This window comes from Triturus cristatus, chromosome 9, assembly GCF_964204655.1.
Source record: "Triturus cristatus chromosome 9, aTriCri1.1, whole genome shotgun sequence".
In the NCBI taxonomy this organism is placed as follows: domain Eukaryota; kingdom Metazoa; phylum Chordata; class Amphibia; order Caudata; family Salamandridae; genus Triturus; species Triturus cristatus.
The window spans coordinates 577,039,266-577,055,245 of NC_140592.1; the positions used below are offsets into that span (position 1 = coordinate 577,039,266).

At 45.7% G+C, this 15,980-nt stretch overlaps 1 protein-coding gene across 1 annotated transcript in view; it reads left to right on the plus strand.

Annotated features, from left to right (window-relative positions):
- Positions 1 to 15,980, plus strand: part of FOXA3 (forkhead box A3) — a 136,053-nt gene that overhangs the window by 114,039 nt on the left and 6,034 nt on the right. The gene's annotated exons all lie outside the window — the stretch shown is intronic.

Sequence of the window (15,980 nt, forward strand, 5' to 3'; positions counted from 1 at the left end):
AGTAAAGAGAGAACCTGTAAAGTTCAAAAGCAACAGTAATAACAGATACACAACAAGTCATCTAATAAACAGTGTGCTGTGTCCACTCTGACTACAAACCCTATGAAACTGAAGTTGAAGTCTTGCTGTATGGGTGGATCAATTGCTAACTTGCAGGCCTGTGCACCTGGACAGCTTGGTTCAATCGCATCTTTGGCACGCGACCCTCATGGGTTGTGATAACATTTGTCTCGCCATGCTTCAAACTTGTATATTATTCTCTCTATCACTGTCCCCCTCGCCCCTCATGTCACTTCCTGGCTTCAGTAATAAGGTGTGATCCTGGCCTCAGACCCCACAGTGTACTATGTATGACCCCTCCTGCCCCTGCTACAATGCAAGTGTACTTCTTCAATAGACTGTATTTCCCTTACCTGTCTGTGCCAAGAGGCCCCTGAACGTGGCTTACACCGTTTCATTTGGAACAAGAGTTGGGAGGAGAGGAACATTCTCTTTTTGCACACACATGTTCTTCAAAATGACGATAATGGTTCTCTGGTTAAATTTGCAAAATAAATCTACCATCAAAGGAATGCCACTAGTATTTTCACTGGCATTAATCATTTACTCTATGGCATGATTTGTAGTTTTTAGGACAAACCCAACTCCTGTCAAGCCAACCACCTCCCCTTCCCCTGTATATCTCATTTGTGTCCAGATGCACAACTGACATTGATATTACATTTTATAGCCAATGTTTACTGTCATTTGTGTTGCATTTTCACCATGTTATGTGTGGAGAAATCGTGCCAATTTCTTGATTACGTTTATTTTTTGATATTTGCAACATTTACTACTAAATAGGTGCTCATTACAAGTTGGCTGGAGGGAGAACATACCACCCTAAGCAACTACAAGTTTTCCATTCTCTCTGGGCCTGGAAGTAGGGAGTTCGTAAACTCCTGACCCAAGAATTCCTGCCCGGAGACACCGGACCTGACTTTCCTTCTCCAGGTGCAGGGGTTGAGGTAGGACAGACGCTAGGCATGTGCAGTGTGGGCCGCTCCCCATGGCCCGCACCAGGGCAACACAGCTAGGCCACGGTGGAACAGGCACACCGGTCCTCTTGTGTCTCCTGTCTTTCTAATTGAAAGAAAGGCGTCTCCTTGCAATTGGACACATGGGATGGGGACCCCTTCCCTGGGTCTCACTGCTAGGGCGTAGTGAAGCAAGGCAAGGCCACTCCTATTGTCCCAGTTGCAAGGAGACACAGTCTGCAGGTTTGCCCTGCAATTAGACCATTAGACCTCCTCCCCCGACTGCCCACATAGAGGCACCCCAGGATGACTATTGCAGTCCCCCAAGTATTAACTCTCTCAAGTGAGAAGCAACTCTTACACCTTCAGTCCCTTATGATGTGTAAGTGGCTGAGAGGGAGAGGCTGCAGCCAAGGGGGGCATGCACGGAGCAGCTTCAGGAGCAGTCACATCTATTGAGATGCTAGAAGCCCCAAATGTGTCCCACTGTATGCAAATAAGAGGGGCCTTGCACATTCCTGCCGGGGCTCCAAACATCCTAGAACCATCCCTGGTGTAATAGCCTCCAAACCAGGTGAGGCCCTGCTACATTCAGCGGCGCCATGCAAACGCATAATCAGGAAACAAGCACATGTGGTGTCTTACGTATTCTGCCCTCTAGCGATCCAGGCACCTTTATTTATCCCTTCGGCCCAAGCCCAGCCCTCAGGGTGCATGCCTGTTACAATGTTGAGTAGCTCACCGGATGGCTCATCAAATCCATTAGAACCTTTATTAAAAGAAAAAGAGCGGCACTGAGACCGACTCTCACAAAGTGATTTAGGGCGGCCAGACTTTAAACACAACTTGCCTGTGCCGGGCAGTCTCTCGGCAGATAGTGAGCAGATCCACAATTTCCACAGTTCCTGTCACAGAGTTTAGGAGTGAATGCTAGCTTTGTTTCATCGTCCCCCTCTCTGTTACTTCCGCCCGCTCCTCCTTTAGCATCATTCCCGGTGAGGGCGGCGGGCCTGGTGTCCGATGCTGTGGGCAGACTCCATGTCTCCCACTCTGCTGTGCGCAAGTTTATTGGAGCGGGCAAGAATGAGGATGTCATCAAGCGAAATCCCTGGATTTCACAGAATGATCTTGCGCAGGTTTGACGATTTACAACCTTGGATGAGTTGAACATGTATTCTGTCGAATTTGCCAATGCCCGAGCATGTGCTCGCCAGTTTGGGCCACCACACAAAGAATACATCCACTAATTCCCCCCCCCCCCCTTCCTGCTTCGCCTGGCGAAGTTTGAATCGTTCCTAGTCTGGATATAATTAACGGTCAAAATGTCTACACAGTGCAGCAACTGTTGCATCAAAATCATGATCCAGCCCCGTGTTAGATAAGTAAACAAATAGGTCATAGAGTTCATCCCCTCCCAAGAGAAGCATTATAGACCTCTTTACTGCACCATCAGTCTATCTCATGGCATGAAAGTAATGTTGTAGCCTTCCAATCCACTGTCACCCTCATGGCGCCGACGTTGCTGGGTCACCAATTGACTAAAGGGCAGCATCAAATTAGCAGAAGGGCGAGAACACTGATACTACGCCGCAGGGGCTGCTGCTGCTGGAGGCTGTGTGGACATACTGGGAGCCTGAGTGTACCTTGGACCAGCTCAACAGGAGTGGGGGAGTTGGGCCCCAGCTGGCGGATAGCTTGGGATTGGATTGGCCTCCCCAGGTTAGTGCTGAAGTCCACTGTATATCATGTTGAGGTGCCACACCAACATGCCCACACACCATCCTCCTTTCAGAGCAACAGGAAACTGCTCCGTCGGCCAGTCAACTCTGGCCCGCCTCACTGCACGAGACGTACTGCACAAGCATCCCCACTCGATAGAAACGCGACCTCGGCCGCTGCTTGCTGCTGGACCACACTCACTGAGGAAGCGCCGGCCTCCCCAGGCATACAGCGGGTTCCAGCCGACTCGTTGCCAGTGTAATAGCCTCTACACCAGATGAGGTCCTGCTACATTCAGCGGCGCCATGCACGCGCATAATCAGGGACCAGGCACATGTGGTGTCTTACATACTCTGCCCTCGAGCGATCCAAGCACCTTTATTTATCCCTTCAGTCCAAGTGCTGCCCTCAGGGTGCATGCTTGTTACAATGTTGAGTAGCGGCCTATGGCTCACTATACCTGGGTTAAGGGCAGCAGCACAGCTTTGCAGCAGTACAGGTGGCAGCAGACATTTCTACCACAGGCAGACAGCTCCTCAGCCCCTCCATTTCCACACAGCCCTCCCGCTGACACTGTCCACAATCTCAGGGCAGGTGTAAAATGGCTGCGTTTTTAGGTCTCGCCTGGCGTTAGTGCACACGCCATGCGAGGGCTTCTTGGAATCAATACGATTTCAGAAGCTTGCTTTCTGCTCCGCCCGTGTTTTCCATTGGTGCGCGTCATTTTGCGTCATCAATTATGCAAAACGGGGTGTTATGATTGTCCAGGAGGATTTTTAGCCCCTCCTGGTTACCACCCTGTCCACTTTTGGCCCCACCCACCGGCATTGGATCTTTTACTTGCGGCGGGAGACAGTGTCTCTTTAGTAGCCGCTAAGCACTTTTTTTGCTATTACCGCGTTTACCTTCAACAACGGCTGACGCGCCTTTCATTTCTCTGGCGCGGCTTGTTTGTTTCCGGCATGCTTTCTGAGGCTGCCTGTTCCCTGTACCACACCTTTCCTTCTTGTTTTAATGAAACAAGCGTTTTCCTGGCTCAGCGCGGCGCCCACTTCATGGACGCCGCGCTTTATCTTTCACCGATGCTCACTCTTCGTTCGCTCTCTTCGGGCTGCCTCCTCCTCCCCTTGTTTTTGTTTACATTGAAACTGAGCGCGGCGGCGCTTCACGGACACCACGCTCGGTTAAGTTATATATTTCTTAACTCTCTCCATCTGTTTCCTGACAAGGGTTGTTCTTTTTGCAGGCCTGTCTCCTTGGCTTTCTTCTCCTGCTGCGGCCTACCCCAGAAGCAAAGAGGACTGTGAAGATTTACTGATAGGGCAGTAGATCTTGGAGGCCGGAAGGGCTAGGGCAAAGTCAGTCCCAGTTCCGGCGATCCTTTCCGTGAGTTCCCTCCTGCATCCACAGTATGGACAGGCCGTGTTATGCGCTATGTGTTCGTTTTAAATGCCACTAGTGCCTACGGACGGCTGCTTCAAAGCTTCAAAAATCAGTTTTAACCGGGACATTGAGGGAGCGGAAAATTTTATCGTTGATAAATGAGCGTGAAAGGCAGACAGTCCTGCTTTCAGTCAGTCAGACGCCTCGCGCTGCTTTCGCGTGCATGTTAGTTTTTGTTGTTTATCTAAGCAGCCACTACATGTGACTGGCTCTGCCCAGCCCAGTTGACCTTTAGGGGAACCTCCTGTCAGGAAACGTCTTGATCTGTAGGCCGTGCTGTTTCCATCATTTTATTATCCCAAATGATGCATGCACTATATTCTGAGGTGTGGCAGTGGGGAAGGGAGTGTCGGAAGGAACAGAGTTTGGACACGCGGAGGGGTTGTGCTTGACTGCAGTGATGCTGCAGAAAGCTCATTAGCGGTGTGTTTTGGATCCAAGACCTCTTCGAGGAAGTGCTGCCTGCCCCTCCTCCCCTCCACCCGCCACCCCCAATCTAGGCATATTCACATGTAAATGAGAAGCCATCTGCCTCTGTTGGTGGAGAATATAACCATGCCACGTGACTGCGAAAAAAATAATTGGGGTCTTCCTTTGAGATCAACCATCTTGTTCCACACATAGGCAGCATCTGCTTGTGACAAAAGGCAATGGGGGGAAGGGGTGAGGGGTGTGGGGGGAAGTTCTAGTCTGCACCAACTCTGCCCAGCCCCAAATTCCAACTTCTCCTCCAAAAACACCCCCAATGCTGCATACCTCCGATTCAGGTGCATAGTGAACTGATACTATCCTGATCCTATGTTTTGCATCCACACTGTGACAGTCTTGCCTTATTATTAAAAATGCAATAGGTCTCGCCTTTCATTAGGTTAAAGCCATTTGCTTTGCTATACAATACCATTAGCATAGCAAATGGCTTTATTTAATCAAAGGCGAGACCTATTACATTTTCAATGCTTGTTTTTCTCTGGAATGGAAAAAGCTGCAAGAGAAAGAACGCGGTGTCTCCGGGTCCAAGCAATTATTCCCAATTCCAGCTAACTGGAAATGATGACCTTTCTGTAGAGGAATGGGCAGAGTTTGAACAGCAGATCATTTGCTTTCTTGGGAATCAGGAAGTTACTGACGATATCATGGAGGAGTTTTTGTTACCGTCCACCTCTAGTTCAGGCCCTTAACATTTAATGATTGCCCTCTAGAGCAGGTTATCTCTGAAGCGCTAAAACTGATCATCTATCTCTGTAGGGGTGACATTTTGCTTTTGGGTCGAACTCAAGAACAGGCTCGGCTTGGTTGGAGATTGCTACTGCTTTGAGGGGGTGCATGGCTGTACCTGGAAGCCTTTTTAGGTGTTACTTAATAGCACTTGGTCCATTCATGGCAATTATAGCTCATTAATGTGCAAGAAGGAAGAGGGGTTTTGGCATGTGGAAATGCAAGAGGGGTACACAAGCATGCCGCCTCGGGTACTGGAGTCCCGCGTTCTCACTTGCTATTACGATACCTGCTGTTGTGATTGGTGACTAGAAGAAACAAAGTACAGTTTGTACAGGGAGCACTTTGAGGCAGACATTTTCTGTGATACCTATGTGATCCATATCAGTGGCACTAGCAGATGATAAAAACATCCTTGTCTTCAACGCCTTCCAAGGATTATTGCATGACACCCGGTGTCATCAACAAAAAGTTAAAAAACACTGGCAGTGAACCACAGTAGAAGAGTTCATATGAATCCGCTTAACATTTGCTTTTTCCATCTTGAAGTCAAATTCCAATGCACATTTTTTTAAAATTGGAATTAGGAATATAAAAAAGTAAACATTATAAACAACAAATGTCTGTTTTGCACGCAAATTTGAAAATTGCAAATGTTACCGTTGCGGAATTGGAGTTTGTGTTCTGGTTGCAAAACAAGACATGACAACATATGGATCGAACATATGGAATATATAATTATTTTTTTTCAAAACAAATTTTGTTTGCATTTCTAGCCACATTTGGCCGCAGGGCCGACCGTATAGATGCAGTAATTAGAACACACTGGTATGCCACAATTTTCCTTCTGGTGTGTACATTTAAACAAAACAGTAACAAACATAAAAACTAAGTGTGCTATTCCCACAACATATCTCCCTATGGGTTTCATCCACATCTGGTTGTCGTCTGGTATATGTATGATGAACTAGTGTTGGGTATCTGTATCTCTACCGGGGCATGTCGTTTGTCCTTAGCAGTAGGGGTGGCAGCAGAATGCCTCAGTAGTCTGCCCAGCGCTGCTATATCTTAATATGCTTTTGAGGGCACCCCTGCTCTATGAATATTGGTCGTTCCAGGCCCATGCAGAAGTCTATCTCTTGTTTCCACACACCTATTAGTGGAGGGGAGGGTACCTTCTAGAGTCGGGCAAATATACTTTAAAACTTTTTACAGTTTCTCCATGGTAGCACTGCATGTCTGTGATGATGTTTTACTTCAAGTGCTGGCAATTAAGTGGACCATATTTCGTGTTTGCTATTAGGTGTGCTTTGGTGGCATTCAAATATCCAGAGGGAGGATATTACCCTAGGTTTGGCAAGGAGACTGTCCCATGGAAGGGTTCTTAGTACCATGTTCACTGTCTGTTTCCATCTGTGTCCAGATAGAACTGTATGAGTGTCTCCATGTCTATGTCAGTCTATACATGGGTTTATTACTCGTCTTGCTTGTTCTGGCATGTCTCTGACAGTCCACGCTATTCCCTAACACTCTGTGGCACCCCAGTTCATAAGACTGCTTGCCCTCTGTATTTTTATATGGCCTCCCTTCCCTTGCTTCATCCTTCCTATTCTCATCTACTCCCTCACCTTCATCTCAAGCTTTTCCATTGCCGATCAGGTGACTAGTGTCAGATTCTCTGGTCTCTACCGCGCCATTTTAGATGATACAATTACATTCAGGATGATCATTCTCAAGTCACAAATCTCCTTTCTCATACCTTCTCTCTTTTCCCTCCTATCTTCTACTCTGTCACCCTCTTGCATCGAAGCAGTCTTAGAGTGGGCAGTGACTCGTTTTCGAATTTGCTATATCCGCCGCCTGTGCTAGTGCGACGCCGAGCCCTGAGACGTTGTATCATCCACCGACTCCAGTTTCTTTTCATCCGGCGATTCCTACACTTAATCTCGAGGTCCTGCTACATTCTTGAAGGGGGCCCTGACCCAGCTTTGTTCTGGAGGACGCGGAGCTGCATCGCATTAGGCCTGGATTCCGACTTCGACCTTTTGACCCTCGCCTGCCACAGACGGCGGGTCCTTCCGGAACCCATAATTTTCCGGTTTCATCCTTGAGCCTATTCCTTCACCTGCCGTGTAGAGGCGCACACGGTATATGAGCTTTGATCTTATTTGAACTTGTCAGCTGCTTCTGACCATCGGGCCTCATTCAGAAGCTCTGCTTATGCTTGAAAACCATTCCTTAATGAATTTGTGGACCATTTCCCATATTTGAGATACATATATCTTGCTCTTTCCCCGAACTTCACGGCTTGTTCTTTGGATTGCATCTTAATTTGGGCCCTGAAGAAGGTGACGCTAGACCTTAGCCCAACACCGAAACTCACGCCGGCACTGTGTGCAACAGGAACCACACGGTGGTATAGAAACAAGAATAATTGAATGTTTATGGTTCCATTGTACAATTTATATGTTTTTCAAACGACTATTGCCATTGAAGCATTTTTGAGCAACATTGATTGGAATTTGCCCTTGACTTCATTGTCTTATCCAAGTTGTTCTTTACTCAATTTAATCTATTGATTGCCATAATATACATACCATTGTGTTCTGTTGCTCTGGTTCCTGTATGCATACTCATTAAATTTTGTTTATTGTGCGATTGCGGTAGTGAGACAATAGTGTGAATGTGATGTAGGTATGAATGATTGCAAAGATTGTGTCAGAATGCAACTGGTAGGATTATTTTTTAATTGTCTTTACCGTTATTCATTGTGTTGGGGGAACTTTACTTCCAATTGGTCCTATACAGACTCTTTGAATACTATATATTTATGTTATGCTTTTATTTATGTTGTTTTGCATTTTAGTATATATATATATATATATATATATATATATATATATATATATATATATATATATCAAAATTATTATATATAAAAAAACTACTTATGTTTTTGAAATTGTTCTATTTTGAATAAATTGAATTTACACCTCCCTTTAGTATCCTTTTCTCATTCTATTTATTATATAATTGTCTTTGGTTGACACAGCTCCCGTTCTTAGGGGTTGACTTATAATCTATTAGAGACGCATTGCGCTCAGATCTATACCTAGGCAGGCAGCACCCTCTCTCGCCTCTCTGGGGAGGGTCTCTGTTCTTAGAGTGGGCAGTAAACTGCACAGAAGCAGCCATAAGAACATCACATAACAGGCGTCTATTGTTGAAATCAGCGTCTGCTTGTCTGTGCGTGCGCATGTGTGTGTCAGTTCTGTGTGTGCATAGAAGTGTCTGTGAGTGAGTATGTACCTTTCTGCCTATATGACTGTATGATAGATCCATGTCAAAGTCTGAGAGGAGGTTGTGAGTCTGTGTGAATGCAGAAAACAAAATTCAAACTATTGCCTTTTTCGTTGCCTGTGAATAAGTGGGACCGGTTTGTTTCCTAGTTACTTGGTTTAGTGAAATTGTAGGATGCGTGTCCTAGGATCCGACCTGGTGCTCGGTGATAAAGGTCAGCACTGTTGTACAATCAGTTCCAGGACAGGGACATGCAGATTCCCGGACAGGGTTAATGCTGTTTTCTGGCAGGGATGGTGCCCTCCACCTCTCTGAGGCTCCTCCATGTGTTCCACTGTCACAGAGTCCAACGTGGCACTGCTGCGCAGGCCTTGGCAAGAAGTGACACATGTCACAAAGCCTGTGGGCTACAGCATGCACTCACAGCAAACGGAACCAAAGGGTTCCCTTCTGGCCTTGACCCTACTCCTTTGTGGAAATAAGGATCTTCCAGGGATTTTCTTTTCTTCAGTCCCACAATAACAGGTTACACGGACAAATCAGATGAGCAGCAGCACCTCACGGTGAGGAAAGTGGAAAGTATTATACACATTAGAAGATAGAAACCACTACAGATTTACATGGCATGTGACTGACTCCTTCCCAGCCCTCCTTGACATTCACAACTGGAATCCCTATAGGGCAATTTGCATTTGGATCTCGGCTATCAGCATGATGGATGATCCTGTGAACAACTACACTGTCTTCACACCCATATACTCTAATTGTCACTTAAGAATGTTTTTAGGAACACATGGCTCAGGAGTCCTAGGTGTGGTAGCCTATATGTCCCTTCATCACTCTGTGAACTCCATTCACTAGCACGCTTTCTCACCTGTGACAAGTAATCTTAACTTTTCTATCCTGTGTGTCGACTTTCAGGGGTTACTTGTATAGGGCGGCTCTACTGTGCCTACCCTGTAGGTCCTGTGGCACCAAAGGAGTAGGGTCAATATCTCTGGGGTGATTAAATATCTGTGCAATCAGTGGGACATCTTTGTCGTCTTAAGCTTTAAGACTAGAAACATGTTTTTTTAGCACGTGGGTCAACATATGGACTAATGCTACACCCAGGACCAATAAGAAGTTTTGCTTATTTTTAGAACATGTGCAAGTCACAATGCCATACAGTTCTGCATTATAATTACAAAAACAGTGCTTACACTGGCAAAGTTAGATGCAGATTCCTTGATGAGTGACATCTCCCAGGTTGCCACACCAACGGGTGGTGATGTCAAGCAGATCCTGTTCTCACGCACTGGCACTTGTTGAGCAGGATGGAGGGGAGGAGAGGTAGCGGCTGTGTTGACGCTGCAGGCGGATGTGTGTGCAAACAGCTGCATTCACCCTCAGGCACTCATACCTCTTCCCATGTACTGAGAACCTCCCCCGCTCAATCACTCAGCACTAAGATCTTGGCACATGAAGCCACCGCCATGTATTTTTCCCATAAGATGGATCTGTGTTTGCAAGACGTCCGACAATTGCCATCTTGAATACTGAATTTCTCAGTAACTTTGTCAGATTTTGTATTTTTGTTCTTACTTTATTCCATGCTTCAGTATCTTTTCGATGGTCTTCTTCACTTTTTCCCATGGATTCTGACAACTTCTGCATATTTTTAGCCAGTGCTTTAAATGGGAAAAAATAAGTGCAGGTAGTCATTAAAATGAGCTAAAGGTGTAATGAGGGAGCGGGGCTAAGGGCAAGACATGATGATACTTAACAACTTCTATATTAGTTGCAGCACATACCAAAACACATGAGAAATGTGTTTATATAATCAAAGCAGGTTAACTCATCATTACACAAAATGAAAGTGAAATGCAATAATATGTTAACATTTCCTGTTTTTTGCAAAAGTTGCACCGTCTTAAAGTCATACTGTTAATTGCTGTTTGGCACAATACTATATATTTTTGAGCACGCAAATAGGAAGAAACTGAAAATAACCCCACATCGCACCAAAGCTCTTATGGTACCAAGCACATGAAGTAACTCATCATGACCCTCCCCAGAAGATATCTCTTGTCTCTTCCATCAATCTATCCTTTCATCCTACCATTTACCTGCTGTTGTCCACCATTTAACCTTTACATTCTATCGTCTATTCAGTCTTTCATCAATCATTCAGTTTTTCACTATTCCGTCTATCCACCCTTTCACTGAATCCCTCCCTTCACTCATCCATCATCCACCCTTTCATTCATCCTCCTACCTTTCATTCATCCATCCAATCTTTCACTTATCCACCCATCATCCGCCCTTTTATCCAATCATCCACCCTCTTTCACCCATGCATGCTTTCACTCATCCATCCATCTATTCATCCATCCATCCATCTATACATCCACCCTTGCTCACTCATCCATCCACTCACTCAACCACTCACCCACCCGCCAACCCTCCCTTTTATGTTATTTATGAATCTTTGTCGCCGAGCAGACATGTCCAAACAAAGAGCCACACATTTTCTTTAAAATACCTCCTGAGAGTGTTTTGATTCTCTCTATCTTTCTTTCACTTTTTTCTTACAAAAACAGGCATACACACAAACTTAGCAGACACACAAAAGACTTGGGTATGATAAAAGCCATCTTTTCTCTTCACCTACCAATGCTTTTTTAATTGCCACCAGGGCCTGGACTGGCCGTAGCCTGATTGCCACTGCCAGGGAACTCACATGATTCCTGTGCTTGCAGGAACGCACAGGATAGTGTGAATGTGATTGACAGCACAGGGCCTGAATGGACCCTGCTCTGTCAAGCACGGATGTATGACGTAACAACGCGAGTTAGTACAACGCGTGCTGTTACATCGCGGTCGTTACAACGACTGCGATGTTACCACGCTATGCCATTACAACGCAAGTCTTTACATCGACTTGCGCTAGATGGCATGCTAACATTAGAAAAGTGTAATTTACTATTCCAACTCCAGTCCACTTAACAGTAGGGAAGGTTTTGGGATAGTAAACTACACTATTTGTAATGTTAGCACGCCATCTAGCTCAAGTCGATGTAAAGACTTGCGTTGTAAAAGCATGCGTTGTAAATCCACTTGCGTTGTAAAAGTTTTGTTGTAATGGTAGTGCGTTGTAAAAGTTGCGTTGTAAAGGTTGTTTACCGTCAAGCACAGCGTGATGGTGAGCACCGGACATTATTCAAATGAGCCCTGCTGAATAGCTCAGCTGGGGCTCAGATCGGGGCGACAGAAGCGGTGCCTTGGCTGCCAGGGACACGTTCCACTTCTGATTACCAGCACTCACAGCCACTAAGCCTACCGTTTCATGAGTACCGGTGCTCTCGAGGGCAGTAGAGAAGTGCCGGTACTCAGAGTGATAAATCTAAGAAGTGTCGGTATCAGTACCAGTGAGTACCAGCCCATTTAAAGCACTGATTTTAGATAAGTACTTTAACCCAAATATAGCTCTCTCAGACACCTTACATATCTACATCTAGAAACAAAGAATGGAACAGCAAATAAGGGTCACCAGATCCTCCCATTTTGCCCCTCCTGTCTACTCTTGACATTCATGTTCCTGCATTGTTTCCAGCTGCCCGTGCATATTTAGTATTATTGCTTACCTGGCACTTGTTTCTGATCCAGAGTATTTTTTTTTATTAATTCTCATTTTGCTCCCCACCTCGCCCACTTCAGCAGGAAAGAATTTACTCATTTTTATCACAATTTCTGTGGGTACATATATTTTTTTCATTTTATCCCAAATCTCCTTTTCCAGTTTTCTAACTGTCCTCCACCTCCTGACCTTTGTCCCATAGATGGACTTCTAATTCTCACTGTCCACTTATGCCGTGTAAGATACTGTAAAGGATTTTCCACATTATGGATTTAAAAGCCCTATAGTTCCCTCTATCTTTCACAAGTCTCTCTTCTTGGGACTAGTGGTTTATACTGCATGCTTTTTGGAAATCTGTCCCTGGGCTGTCTGTGATCTGTTCCTAATCTTCTGGTGAGATGTACATCTAAACATAAAACTCGATTAAAGTCCTAATAGGCCTGCCGAACCATACGCAACATGCCTGTGACCACCTCCAGAGCAGAACACAATGCAAAAGTCGTGCCCTACAGAACTGGAGAACCATACTTCTGATGTTGTCCTATTAGCGATTTGTAAGGTGATGGATGACACGTCCTTTCAAACCCAACGTGTCTTCTTTTCGTGATTTGAAAGCTTCTTGCAACCAAACACTCACCTTCCATTATAAAATAAATTAAATTAATTGAGTGCAGTGCTTGTGGGCAAATGACATACTGTCTGTATCACATACATTTGAGAAAAACGCTGGCAAAGCCAGTATGGCTAGCCCTGGCGAGTGTACATTTTTTAAAGGCTGCCATTTTTTGTCCCTGAGTTCAGGGAAATCTGATGTAGGGTGACCAACCGTCCGTAAATTTCACGGACAGTCCGTAATTTCAGCCGTCTGTCCATTGTCCGTGAAGGATTCTTTAACGGACGCCATTTGTCCGTAATTTTAACCGGGCACCGGTCGCACCACCCTAAAGCCGGCACAGCTTCCACCCATCTCCCTGCTGGACTCCGATGCTGTACCAAAGCTCAGATACCCAGCAGCATTGGAGAGGCACAGCGGGATGGCAACCCTCACACCTTGATGAGCTGTTAAGAGGTGCTTGAAGGTGACTGAGAGGGAGGGGCTGCAGCTTCAGGCGCAGGGGCATCTATTCAGATACAAACAGCCCTGAATGCGTCATGTCTCTGCAATTTAGAGGGGCCTCACACATTCCCTTCCTGCCCAGGCCCCCAAACATCCTAGAACCGGCCCTGATTACACCAAGGCAGAAGGTGGTTCTCTTCACAGAGATTAATTACTGTCACTAAATTGTAAGCAAACCTCAGTTCTGCAAACATGCAGTCTATAATGTAATAAAATAAAGAAATGGCACAATCGCACCCACACTGAATAACAAAGTATGGAGGACAATCAGTTCTCTTGGAGTATCTCCTTTAAGTACTGTACATCACAGTGGGCGATAGCAAACATTTTGGAAAGAGAGCCTGTCGTCTCGTTGTCTTTGTCCAGGAGGGGGTGAGGAGCTCTACCCCACCCTGGAGGGGCCAAGATGATACTTGAATACTGCATGCCCACCCCTGTGCCCACCCTGGTGGATCCTGTTCCCCCTCTTTATGGCTGCTGCCCCCCCACCCCAGTGATGGCTCCTGTCCCCCCCCCCCGCCTGTAATGGCTCCTGTCCCCCCTGTGGTGGATCCTGTCTCCACCCTGGGTGGCTTCTGCCCCAGTCCTGGAATGGCTCCTGCAGCGAGGGTGAAGTTCTTGATGGGCCTCTTCTCAAAAAGGCTCAGCTCAAAATTAATATGAAAAGGTGGGCGAGTGAGTAAGTGAAGGGATGGGTGGATGGCTGGATTAATTAGTGAAAGGGTGAATGGGTGTATGAAAGATTGAATAGATGGAGAATGAGAGAGGATGGGTGTATGGATTGATGAGTAAGTGGAAGGATGGATGAGAGAAAAGGTAAATAGCTCGATGTATGGGTGGAAGGGTAGCTGGATGGGTAAAAGAGTGGATGGATGAGTGAAAGGATGGATGAGTGAAAGGATGGATGAGTGAAAAGTTGGATGGTGAGTGAGTGGGTGGATGGATGAGTGAAAGGATGGATGGATTGATGAATTGATAAGTGCAAGGGTGAATGGATGGACGGATGAGTGAAAGGGTGGATGTAAGGATGGATGAGTGAGTGAAAGGGAGGGTAGATGGACAAAAGGATGAATATATGAGTGAAGGAGTGAAAGGATAGATGGATGAGAGAAAGGATGGATGAGTGATAGGGTCAATGGATGGATTCATGAGTGGATGAGTGGATGAGTAGATGGGTGGGTGGGTGGATGGATGGAAGGAAGGATGGCTAAGTGAAAGGGTGGATGGGTGGGTGGAAGGATGAGTGGCTGGGTGACTGGGTGGATGGATGAGTAAGTGAAAGGATGGCTGGATGGGTAAAAGGGTAAATGGCTGGATGGATGAGTGAATGGATGGATGGGTAGAAGAGTGGATGGAGTGTACAGATGGATAGGATGAAAGGGTGGATGGATGATGGATAGATGAGTGAAAGGATGGATGAAGGGATGGATGAGTGAAATGATAGATGGAAGGATACATGATGGATAGGTTTGCAAATGGTTGAATATGTGGGCTTACTTGTATACTATTGCGCGACCTCCTCTGATGTGTCTGTAAAACTTATCTATTGTCCTGAACTTTTGTCCTGAATTTTGACCTCCTGTCCTGAATTTGTGTCCTGAAATTTGACTCTTTGTCCTGAATTTTTACACTCACCGTCCTGAATTTGCACCAATGCCAGTTGGTCACCCTAATCTGATGTCCTACTATTCAGTCATTCAAGACTGCTGTGGCACCCAGGGTATTCCAAGATTAGCAAGCGTGGGGTGTCTTGCTTCGTTTAAGGGTCCCGTAGCCGCGCGTGCCCTGCAGCCTCAGCCCTCTTGCCCTTTTCCCAGTCAGCAGATGCGAAATTTGAAATGGCAGATGCTCCCAGATTTCAACATGCACAATCCAGAGACAAGCCGATGACGTAGATGTGCCCTGATTGGTTGAGTCAGAAGTTAGGAGTGAGTCGATATTTACATTTTTGTAGGCAAAAGGGGCGAAATGGTTTCGGCAATTTGGGGGAGAGGGGGTTCTGGTTTTAATGATTACAGAATTTAAATGACCTCGTCATTTGGACTGTGAAAAACCTAAAACCGGGTACAGGGTGACATGCCAAACCAGTAGTTTGAGGAGGGCAATAAAACGCAAAAACAGTTCATGGGCTCGGAGGTACAAGATAGGGAACAGTTGAATAAATATAAAATAAAATGGGTAGTTTAATGAGACAGAATGAAGCCGAACTGTGATGGTGACAAAGAATACAATGGACATTTTCACAGAATAGCGTGGACAGGTATACTGACATTGACTAGTGACACGGGTACAAACATATAGTCCGAAATGGACAATTTAGAGACATAAACTAGAACGTATACTTGCAATTAATTGGTTTTAATGAGACGAGACAGTGTGAACATGTAGAACCACAAAATAAAGTGGACAATATATCATCAGAGTGCACTGTTCAAGTCCAAATACAGATAAAACAATGTGTACTCATACAGTCAATTTGAGGGAGTGTGGTTGACGGAGGGAAAAGGAGACACAGTTTGAAGCCCCACGATTAACACAAAGGCCCTCCTTT